This window comes from Bos javanicus, chromosome 18 (assembly GCF_032452875.1).
Source record: "Bos javanicus breed banteng chromosome 18, ARS-OSU_banteng_1.0, whole genome shotgun sequence".
Taxonomy (NCBI): Eukaryota; Metazoa; Chordata; class Mammalia; order Artiodactyla; family Bovidae; genus Bos; species Bos javanicus.
Genome location: NC_083885.1, coordinates 757,163 through 769,609, shown reverse-complemented (window position 1 = coordinate 769,609; position 12,447 = coordinate 757,163).

Genomic DNA, 12,447 nt, shown 5'->3' with positions numbered 1-12,447 from the left:
AAAAAAGCTCAAGCTCTCTGGCCAGTGAGACTGTGATTTTAATTTCAGCGTTTAGTTTCTGCTTTGGTTTGCTGTTTTGCATTTTTTTATTTTATTTTTTGAGTCTTATAGTTAAGCTGGCTTCTCTGGTGGCTCAGATGGTAAAGCCTACAATGCGGGAGACCCGGGTTTGATCCCCAAGTCGGGAAGATCCCTTGGAGAAGGAAATGGCAACCCACTCCAGTACTCTTGCCTGGAAAATCCCATGGACAGAGGAGCCTGGTAGGCTATATATAGTCCATGGGGTCACAAAGGGTCGGACACGACTGAGTGACTTCACATAATTAAGCTATGAGTTAAAAAATATATTTATTGCATTTTAGAAATTGTTAGTAGAGTGGGTGTGTGTGGAGGGGGATGGATAGATATCAAAAATATTTTTTATTTTGTCTGCTGTATTGCTGAAAAAAACACTTCATATTCACTATTCAGCCTTCCCCAGTGCAAATTTTTACCCATAATTCTAGGAATATTGTTCTCATTAGGTCTCACCAATGGCTTCTACTTTTGCCAAATCTATAGAAAACATTTTTTTATCCTTAGCTTTTCATCCTCTCTGTAACTTTTGATACAACAGACTGCTTCCTCTTTCTTGAGAAGTTTCACCATCTTGTCTTTAGATAAGTTCAGTTCAGTCATTCAGTCATGTCTGACTCTTTATGACCCTATGGACTGCAGCAGGCTTCCCTATCCATCACCAACTTCCAGAGCTTGCTCAAACTCATGTTCATTGAGTCGGTGATGCCACCCTACTGTCTCATTCTCTGCGTCCCCTTCTCCTCCTGCCTTCAATCTTTCCAATCATCAGGGTCTTTTCCAATGAGTTAGTTCTCCGCCTCAGGTGGCTAAAGCTTCAGCTTCAGCATCAGTCCTTCCAAAGAATATTCAGAACAGATTTCCTTTAGGATTGACTAGTTTGATCTCCTTGCAGTCCAAGAGACTCTCAAGAGTCTTCTCCAACACCACAGTTCAAAAGCCTCAATTCTTCAGCACTCAGATTTCTTTATGGTTCAACTTTCACATCCACACATGACTACTGGAAGACTGATACTTATCCCATTTTAGATCTCTTCCATGAGCTCCAGCCTTGTAAATCTAACCTCTTTGACATCTCCTTTCGGATATTTCAGAGGCACCTCAGCATGGTGTGTTTCAACCACAGCTTCTTAATTGTCCTGCCTACTCTCATTCCCATCCTGCTCTTTACCTCTTTCTGTTACATCTCAGACAATGCTGCTGCTGCTGCTAAGTCGCTTCAGTCGTGTCTGATTCTGTGCGACCCCATAGACGGCAGCCCACCAGGCTCCTCCGTCCCTGGGATTCTCCAGGCAAGAACACTGGAGTGGGTGGCCATTTCCTTCTCCAATGCATGAAAGTGAAAAGTGAAAGTGAAGTCGCTCAGTCGTGTCTGACTCTTCGTGACTGCATGAACTGCAGCCTACCAGGCTTCTCTGTCCATGGGATTTCCTAGGCAAGAGTACTGGAGCGGGTTGCCATTGCCTTCTCTGTCTCAGAAAATGACACCTTATCTATCACTTAACTCAAGTTAGAAACTTAAAAGCAATCCTTGGTTGTTTATTTTTCTACTTCTCCTCTCAATATCCACCATTGTGTTTTAATTTACAAATTGTGTTCATATTCAGCCTTTAACCCACTCATGCTTCTCTGTCTTAATTGTTACACCTCTTATTAGAGCATCATCCTCTTTCACCTGAGCTTCTATGTTCACCTGCCTCCATCTCTTCTGCTGCCTTCATGCTTTCCCTTCTCCTGTACATCCTCTTTAAAGTAGCCAGAGTGACCTGTTCACATCACTCAGCACCTCAAAGATTTTCATTTTGCTGAGAGCGAAGTTCTAAATTCTCACTAGTAATAGCGTGACCTTCCCTGACTTTGCAGCCTCCCTCATGTTGCTCTCTACTTAACGTGCTTCGGGCCAGCCATAACAACTTTCTTTCAGTCTTTAAACGGGCCAAGGCCTTTCTCACCCCCAAGGTACTTGATATTCCTATGTGAGATGGATCTTTAATAGTCTCATCTTTCCACATTTGGCTTCTCTTCAAATTTTGGGTTTCATCATAAAAATCTTTCTTTGGTAAATCCTTCCCTGACAACTTAGTTTAAAATAGATGCATCTCCATTATATGCTATTTATGTCAATTCTTGTATTTATTCATGTGTATTTATTATGAGTTGCCTATATCTCCACTAGAGTATTAGTGCCATGAGCGGAGGGACCTTTTGTTTCTTATGTCCTTTCCTCTGTTCCCAAGCATGGCAGTTAACTGGTCCTCAATAACCACTATTGAGTATGTGACTGCTGAAAGGACACGTGAAAAATTAGGACCCATTTGGAATCTTTTATCACACAGGAGGCACTTTTCTGGGCTCTGCTAAGTCTCCAGACTCAATGTGGATTGGGTTCAGTCACATTTTAGCTGAGTTCTTGAGAGTTCTGTTTTTTGAAGTAACTTTGATTCATCATGACAGAGCTGAAGGGAGAAAATTTCTTCAGAATGACAACCAGAGGTCAAAGCTGGAGAATGCACACACCAGGCCTGAGACCAGGAGATCATTGCCTATACCTCGTATACCATAGGGCAGTTTTGTGAAAGCCTGACAGAAATTTGATATGCTCCCTAAAAGGAGGCAAGATAGTTTATGTTCCACAATGGACTATTCATGAGATCACAAAGGGTGCTACTAATAATTATGCTAGAATAATAGGCAAAAATAGGAACTGTGGACATAAGCTGGACATAAGCTGGACATAAGATGGACATAAGCTAGAAAAATTTTAGCTGGTTTTTAAAGACAGGATGTCACCTCAAAGTCTGAAAAGGCAACCTGGACCACAAAGGACATAAATCTGAGTGTCGGGATAGATGAGGTCTGCCCCTACGAGATTTCACCTGGGCTAAGATGTTCACTATGCTGAGGTCCATGAGCTGCTGCCACCTGGGTCAGGTCGCTTGATCTCTCTGAGTCATGGTTTCTTTATTCATGAGTTGGAGATATTAGTACCTCTTCTATCTCTTCTCACAATTATGTGTGATGACGCAGAAATATCAGTTTTAGAAATATGTGGTAGTATTGATTACTTTTATGTTTCACAGTTTATGTTTGCCTAAAATTACAGAATTTCTCAACATTAGATGGAAAAGTCTTTCCAGTGGAAAGAGACACATGTACCCCAATGTTCATTTGCAGCACTGTTTATAAGATCCAGGACATGGAAGCAACCTAGATGTCCATCAGCAGATGAATGGATAAGAAAGCTGTGGTACATATACACAATGGAGTAGTACTCAGCCATTAAAAAGAATACATTTGAATCAGTTCTAATGAGGTGGATGAAACTGGAGCCTATTATACAGAGTGAAGTAAGCCAGAAAGAAAAACATCAATACAGTATACTAATGCATATATATGGAATTTAGAAAGATGGTAATGACAACCCTGTATGCGAGACAGCAAAAGAGACACAGATGTATAGAACAGTCTTTTGGACTCTGTGGGAGAGGGAGAAGGGGGTGATTTGGGAGAATGGCATTAAAACATGTATAATATCATATAAGAAACGAATTGCCAGCCGAGGTTTGATGCAGGATACAGGAAGCTTGGAGCTGGTGCACTGGGATGACCCAGAGGGATGGTATGGGGAGGGAGGTGGGAGGGGGTTCAGAATGGGGAACACATGTACACCCGTGGCAGATGCATGTTGATGTATGGCAAAACCAATACAATATTGTAAAGTTAAAAAAAAAAAAAAAAGAAATTCAATATCACATGTATAACAGGAAAAGTTACAGTTTCTCTTAAAATATCATGGTTATCTTGAGAAGGGGATGTTTAAGGCATTTTTTGGCAGCACCCCACAGTCTGTGGGGTTTTAGTTCCCCAACCAGGGGTTGAACCCGGACCCTCAGCAATGGTTCCCTGAAAAATCCCATGGAGAGAGAAGACTGGCAGGCTATAGTGCATGGAGTTGCAAAGAGTCAGGCATATGGACAGGTATTACTTAGGGGTGAAAGCCTATACTTTCTTCCAGTTTTTTTCTATATATTATTAACATATATAAGTGTGTATTTTCTATGTGTATTTATACATTTGGGTTCATTATATATGCACAATTTATTCAGCTGCAGGAAAAAGACAAGATACAATCATAGAAAACAAGGTGTTTAGTAAGCAGAAATAAATTGCTCATGAATGGGAGAACTACAGTTTGAATAATAATTCTGTATTTTGATCTGTGGCTCATTTCCCTTGTTTCTTTTTTTCTTTTGTAGTATTTTGAGGAAAAGGAGAAAATTATAGTTCCAAGATTTGTTCCAGTTTCTGTTAATTTCATAAGAGAACCGTATAAGAAATTTCCTCAGGAAAAGGTTCAAACCTTTTTAAGATGCCTGGTATTAAATTGCATTGCTAGTGACAGTGTGTGTGGGTCAACTCCATGCACACTCATAAGCATTGAAAATGGCTGGGTCAACTCCATGCACACTCATAAGCATTGAAAATGGTTGGGTTTGGTTTTGTGTTAAGATTTTTAAATCAAAGTCTTTCCCAAAGAACACATTTCCCTTATGGACTTTTATTATTCCATGAGCCCTCACTGCCCTTGGACTCTGTCCTGGCCTGCCTCAGTATGAGTAGGTTCCTGGAATGTGAGACTTTCTGGGTTAAAACTGCAAAGTAGGCTAGTTTGTCACTCTACTGGGCTGGTTACTGGGGAAAACAAAATGCTCTATGCTTCTTCACTAGGCTTCTGATCCACAAGGCACAGCTTCTACTGGATGTTTCCACCTCAGAACTGGCCAAGAGAAGCCGCTGAGGTCCACTTGAGAACACACAGGATTTCTTTCCAGAGCTTCATCTCTCTGGTGGGCACTTGTTCCTCACCACATAGCAACTCCTCTAGTGCCTATTCTGCTGCTGCTGCTAAGTCACTTCAGTCCTGTCCAACTCTGTGTGACCCCAGAGACAGCAGTCCACCAGGCTCCCCCATCCCTGGGATTCTCCAGGCAAGAACACTGGAGTGGGTTGCCATTTCCTTCTCCAATGCATGAAAGTGAAAAGTGAAAGTGAAGTCGCTCAGTCGTGTCCAACTCCTAGGGACGCCATGGACTGCAGCCCACCAGGGTCCTCCATCCATGGGATTCTCCAGGCAAGAGTACTGGAGTGGGTTGCCATTGCCTTCTCTGAGTGCCTATTCTGGCCCTGGGCAAATCTCATCTGGAAAAGAGAAAAAAAAAGTCAGCTAATATGCCTTGAAGTGGAGGTCACTGTCATCCAACATTGTTCCTTTTATCCACTGGTTTGTGGCTCAAAGGGACTTTCATGAGTGAGAAGGAGACTGAATCAGTTTGGAGGTACAATATGTAAGCAATCTGGAGAAATGAATGTTTCTTCCACATGTACCTCTTGCTGTCCTCAAGCAGGTCTGTGGGCTGCTGGGGGATGAGCTATCTTTGGCTGCTCCCTGAAGGCAGAAAGGAGCCAGGTGCCCCCAAAGTTTACATTTTTAATTATTCATGTGTTACTAATAGAAGCAGTGATGATGTCAGGAAAGTAGTAATCATGACACCATGGCACAGGACCATTCTGAGAGGAAGAGACAGGCCCCACTGCCTTGAGTCTGGCCGAATTAGCAGACTCTGAGTCATACCTCCCCTATTCTCTTCTTCAACAAGATCAAGGGTAGGACATCCCAGATCCCACCCAGAGAGAGTCCTCTTAGCCAACTCAAGCTTTGTAACCTCCTGGACTGCTAACCTTCCTTCACTGCTAACACAGTGTTAAGGGTACAGTCAGAAACACCTCAAGATCTCATACTTAAGGCTCAGGTGACTTTGGGCAAAGATCTTAACTTACCTAAACCTTTCCCACCTTCTATTTGGCTACATGGAAGTAATAGACTGTGCATGGGGCTTTTGCAAGGATTAAGTATGGGAAGGGGCTGAGCATGATTCCTGGCATACTGACGGTGTCCCATGAACTTTAGCTTTGCAAATCTTGCTGCATGCATTATTTGCTGGATTGCACTCATTTTTTTTTTTCACCATACTAAGACTGGAATTGCTCTACAGGTTATGCCCTATTGGCTGGAATGACCTTCTCCAAAGCGATTTTGTATGTGTGTGTGTATGTGTGTCTGGGCTTTCCTTGTGGCTCAGACAGACACACAAAAACATCACTTTCAAAAGTAGAATATGGGAAAGATTTAGGTAACACCTTTGCCCAAAGTCACCCAGCTCTTAAGTTGGAATTGTCTTCTACAAAGTGGTCAGATCAGATCAGTTGCTCAGTTGTGTCCGACTCTGTGACCCCATGAATCGCAGCATGCCAGGCCTCCCTGTCCATCACCAACTCCCGGATTTCACTCAGACTCACATCCATCGAGTCAGTGGTGCCATCCAGCCATCTCATCCTCTGTCGTCCCTTTCTCCTCTTGTCCCCAATCCTTCCCAGCATCAGAGTCTTTTCCAATGAGTCAACTCTTTGCATGAGGTGGCCAAAGTACTGGAGTTTCAGCTTCAGCATCATTCTTTCCAAAGAAATCTCAGGGCTGATCTCCTTCAGAATGGACTGGTTGGAGCTCCTTGCAGTCCAACGGACTCTCAAGAGTCTTCTCCAACACTACAGTTCAAAAGCATCAATTCTTTGGTGCTCAGCCTTCTTCACAGTCCAACTCTCACATCCATACATGACCACAGGAAGAACCATAACCTTGAATAGATGAACCTTTGTTGGCAAAGTAATGTCTCTGCTTTTGAATATGCTATCTAGGTTGGTCATAACTTTCCTTCCAAGGAGTAAGCGTCTTTTAATTTCATGGCTGCAGTCACCATCTGTAGTGATTTTGGAGCCCCCAAAAATAAAGTCTGACACTGTTTCCCCATCTATTTCCCATGAAGTGTTGTGACTGGATGCCATGATCTTCGTTTTCTGAATGTTGAGCTTTAAGCCAACTTTTTCACTCTCCTCTTTCACTTTCATCAAGAGGCTTTTTAGTTCCTCTTCACTTTCTGCCATAAGGATGGTGTCATCTGCATATCTGAGGTTATTGATATTTCTCCCAGCAATCTTGATTCCAGTCTTCCAGTCCAGCGTTTCTCATGATGTACTCTGCATATAAGTTAAATAAACAGGGTGACAATATGCAGCCTTAATGAACTCCTTTTCCTATTTGGAACCAGTCTGTTGTACCATGTCCAGTTCTAACTGTTGCTTCCTGACCTGCATACAAATTTCTCAAGAGGCAGATCAGATGGTCTGGTATTCCCATCTCTTTCAGAATTTTCCACAGTTTAATGTTATCCACACAGTCAAAGGCTTTGGCATAGTCAATAAAGCAGAAATAGATATTTTTCTGGAACTCTCTTGCTTTTTCCATGATCAAGCGGATGTTGGAAATTTGATCTCTGGTTCCTCTGCCTTTTCTAAAACCAGCTTGAACATCAGGAAGTTCATGGTTCACGTATTGCTGAAGCCTGGCTTGGAGAATTTTGAGCATTACTTTACTAGCGTGTGAGATGAGTACAATTGTGCGGTAGTTTGAGCATTCTTTGGCATTGCCTTTCTTTGGGATTGGAATGAAAACTGACCTTTTCCAGTCCTGTGGCCACTGCTGAGTTTTCCAAAGTTGCTGGCATATTGAGTGCAACACTTTCACAGCATCATCTTTCAGGATTTGGAATAGCTCAACTGGAATTCCATCACCTCCACTAGCTTTGTTCAAAGTGAAGGCAACTTATCAAATCTTTTCTTTCCTTTTAGGGGTGGGAGAAAGGACTTCACAGCACGTAGAGATTTTGTGTTAGTTGGTGAAAGGTGAGCTTCTGTCTCCTCATCTACCAATGCTTCTGCCTCCTGTTTCAATCTGTCCTGTTAGGCAGAGCATCAGAATCAGCCACCACTGAGGAAACACTAAATTTTTTAGGCCTGCTCAATGTCTCTTTAATTACTCAGAACTATATGTTAACAAAGAACTATATATTCTGTGATGGACTTCTTAGTGATTAGATCGTAGTCTCATCTGGAAAAGGGACGAGTGTGATAATAAATATTCTTCTCAGGGTCGCAGAAGGAATAAACATGGTAGCTCACAAACAGAACTTCACACATGTCTGCATTTTGGATGGGCTAAATCAGTGTTGATTACTGCTATTTTTCTAACTATGCATTAAAATTCTGTTTTGATGTCTACTTTGTCTTGATTTTTTCCCATTAAAATTTTCCAAGACCTATAATAAAATATATTTGGGCAACTTCCTAAAGATATTTTGGGTAAAAGACTTAAAAATTCAAGTCCTACCTTCAATACTCATGTACCAGAGGCTTGAGACTGGATAAGGATGAGAAGAAATCTTTAAATACTTGCTCAGAATAACTTGCGCCTCAGACTTTGCCAAAACTCAGACATGGGCAAGAAAAGAAGCTGTTTGAAGTCTTCGGTCCTTCAAGAGAAGCTTCTAGTGAAGCTCTCATCTTAGGTTAGATTCCCCAGAAGACTGTAACATGAAGATCTGTATGAACATACTTTACATGGAAATGATCCAAGGAAAACTAGTGAAAAGAGAGAGGGCAGGGAAAGGACAAACAAGGATGCAGTATCAAGGAAAGACTTTGAGAAACTTCGGTTCAGTTTCAAAAGGGAACTCTGGAGATACACCTGAGACTTGTTCATATAATAAGGTAAAAAGAGCATTCACATCCATTGTTAGTGAAGGGATAATCTGCAGGATCAATTCTAAGGTGTTACCAGTTCTTGTACAGACAAGGTCAGTCATGGCAGCTAACAGCAGGCTATGGGGAGCGACCGAACCCATGGAGCTAGTGCGCAACCAGATGGTGACGGGGCCCAGGAAACATGGAGGAGACACAAATGATGGGTCTTCCTATAATCTGAGGACACCACTCTTCCTATAATCAGGACACCACTCTTCACCCAACTGGATGCCACATACTTGACTCATTCTATTACTCTTTCCCTCCAACACTCCCTACTCAAAAGTCTTTGCCTTCATTTTCCTTCTTCCTTCCCTTGAACACTTATTTGACATTTTCTAGATATAAATCTGGTGTCTATACAGGGGCAACAAGATGCAGAATTATACAGGACCCAGGGAGAGCATGTAGCATCTGGGTTTCCTTTTGGTATGAAATAATCAACATAATTTGAATCCTAGATCAGCCATGGGGATTGAGTAGTGATGTGACACTCTAAGTCTCACTTTTGGACCCATACACACACTTTATTTTTAAAATTATTGACATAATAATTGATCTATAATATTATATTAGTTTCAAGTGTGTAATACAGTGATTCAGATTTTTACAGATTATACTTTATTTGTAGTTACTATAAAATATTGTCCCTGGTCAGTAAAATATATCTTTGTATCTTACTTATTTTATACATACTAGCTTATACCTCTTAAAACCCTACCCCTATTTTGTCCCTTCCCACTTTCATCTCCACACTAGCAACCACTAGTTTATTCTCAAAATCTGTGAATCTGTTTCTTTTTTCTTTAAATACAAACTAGTTTGTTTTATTTTTTAGATTCCACATATAAGTGATATCATACACAATTTGTCTTTTTTCTGTCTAACTTATTTCACTAAGCATGATACCCTCAAGGTCCACTCATGTTGTTACAAAATGGCAAAATTACATTCTTTTTTTTTTTTTATAGTTGAGTGATATTTCATTGAGTAATATTTTTCCATATCTTCTTTATCCACTCATCTGTTGATGAACACTTAGGTTGCTTCCAAATTATGGCTATGGTATAATAATGCTGCTATGAACATTGGGATGTATGCTGCTGCTGCCGCTAAGTCACTTCAGTCATGTCCAACTCTGTGCAACCCCAAAGACGGCAGCCCACCAGGCTCATCTGTCCCTGGGATTCTCCAGGCAAGAATACTGGAGTGGGTTGCCATTTCCTTCTCCAATTGGGATGTATATATCTTTTCAAATTAATGTTCTCATTTTCTATAGCCATATACCCAGTAGTGGAATTGCTGGGTCATATAGTAGTTCTATTTTTAGTTTTTGTGAGGAATGTCCATATTGTTTCCACAGTGGCTGCACCAATTTACATTTCCATCAACTGTATACAAGGTTTACCTTTTCTCCACATCCTCACCAATGTTTGTATTTACAATATTTTCTAACAGTTGTGAGATGGTAGGTAGCTCATTGTGGCTTTGATATGCTTTCCTCTGGTGTTTAGCCATTTTGAGCATTCTTTCACATGCATATCAGGCATGTGTATGTCTTCTTTGGAAAAATATTTATCCAGGTTTTCTACCCATTTTTGGATTTTTTAATTTGTTGTTTTGATACTGAATTGCATGAGCTGCTTGTATATTTTGGATATAAGCCCCAGTTGGTCACATCATTTGAAATATTTTCTCCCATTAAATAGGTTTCTATTTTGTTAACAGTTAATAGTTTTCTTTGCTGCACATAAACCTCTTAAGTTTGATTAGCTTACTTTTGCTTTTATTTCTTTTGCCTTAGGAAACTGCTTTAAAAATATTATTACAATTTATGTAAGAGAGTGTTGACCTATATGCTTTTCTAGTAGTTTTATGGTGTCATGTCTTATATTTAGGTCTTTATACCATTTTTAGTTTATTTTTCTTTTTTTTAAAATATAAATTTATTTATTTTAATTGGAGGTTAATCACTTTACAATATTGTATTGGTTTTGCCACAGGTGTACATGTGTTCCCCATCCTGAACCCCCCCTCTCACCGCTCCCTGCCCCCTCCATACCACCCCTCTGGGTCATCCCAGTGCACCAGCCCTGAGCATCCTGTATCATGCATCGAACCTGGACTGGCGATTCATTTCACATATGATATTATACGTGTTTCAATGCCTTTCTTCCAAATCATCCCACCCTTGCCCTCTCCCACAGAGTCCAAAAGACTGTTCTGTACATCTGTGTCTCTTTTGCTGTCTCACATATAGGATTATTGTAACCATCTTTCTAAATTCCATATATATGCATCAGTACACTGTATTTGGAGTTTTTCTTTCTGGCTTATTTCACTCTGTATAATAGGCTCCAGTTTCATCCACCTCATTAGAACTGATTCAAATGTATTCTTTTTAATGGCTGAGTACTACTTCATTATATATGGTGTGAGGGAATGTTCTAATTTCCTTGTTTTACATGTAGCTGTGTGGGTTTCCCAACACCACTTGTTAAAGAGACTGTCTTCTCTCCATTGTTTATTCTTGCTTTGTCATAGACTAATTGGTCATAAGTGTGTGGGTTTATTTCTGGGCTCTCTGTTCTATTCCACTGATTTATGTGTTTGTGGCAGTAACACACTGTTTTGATTACTGTAGCTTGGCAACAAAGTCTGAAACCAGGAAGGGTTATACCTCCAGATTTGTTCTGTTTTCTTGGGATTGTTTTAGCTGTTTTGGGTCATTCGTGAGTCCATATAAATTTTAGGATTGTTTATTCTAGTTCTGTGAAAAATGTCATGGATATTTTGATAGTGATTGTACTAAAACTACAGATTGTTTTGAGTAGTATGGACACTAACAATACTAATTTCTTTTTTTTTAAATTAATTTTATTTTATTTTTAAACTTTACAGCACCATAAGCCTCACGAGTTGTAACCTTTCTGTAAATGTTAAAGGTTTTTCTATAAATGCTAAACTGATTAAATGCTTTGTATGTTTAAAAAAAAAATAAACTTTACATAATTGTATTAGTTTTGCCAAATATCAAAATGAATCCTCCACAGGTATACATGTGTTCCCCATCCTGAACCCTCCTCCCTCCTCCCTCCCCATACCATCCCTCTGGGTCGTCCCAGTGCACCAGCCCCAAGCATCCAGTATCGTGCATTGAACCTGGACTGGCATCTCGTTTCATACATGATGTTTTACATGTTTCAATGCCATTCTCCCAAATCTTCCCACCCTCTCCCTCTCCCACAGAGCCCAATCCAAGACCACAGGCTATATTTTCATTTCTTTGCATCATCTTTATTTTCCATTATCAATGTTTTATAGTTTTCAATGTAAAGATCTTTTACCTCCTTGGTTAAGTTTGTGTTTAGGTATTTTTAATGCAATTTTAAACTGTATATTTTTAGAATTTCTCTTTCTGATTTTTTATAATTCGTGTATAGAAATGGTTTCTGTATATACATTTTATATCCAGTTTCATTGTTAAATTCATTTATTAGTTCTAATGCTTTTTGTGTGAATACTAGTATTCTCTATATGAAGTATCATGTCATCTGCAAATAGTGACAGTTTAACCTCCAATTTGGATAAGTTTTATTTCTTTTCCTTGTTTGTTTGTTGTGGTTTGGACTTCTAATAATGTATTTTTTAATTTTATTTTTTAATTGGAGGAAAATT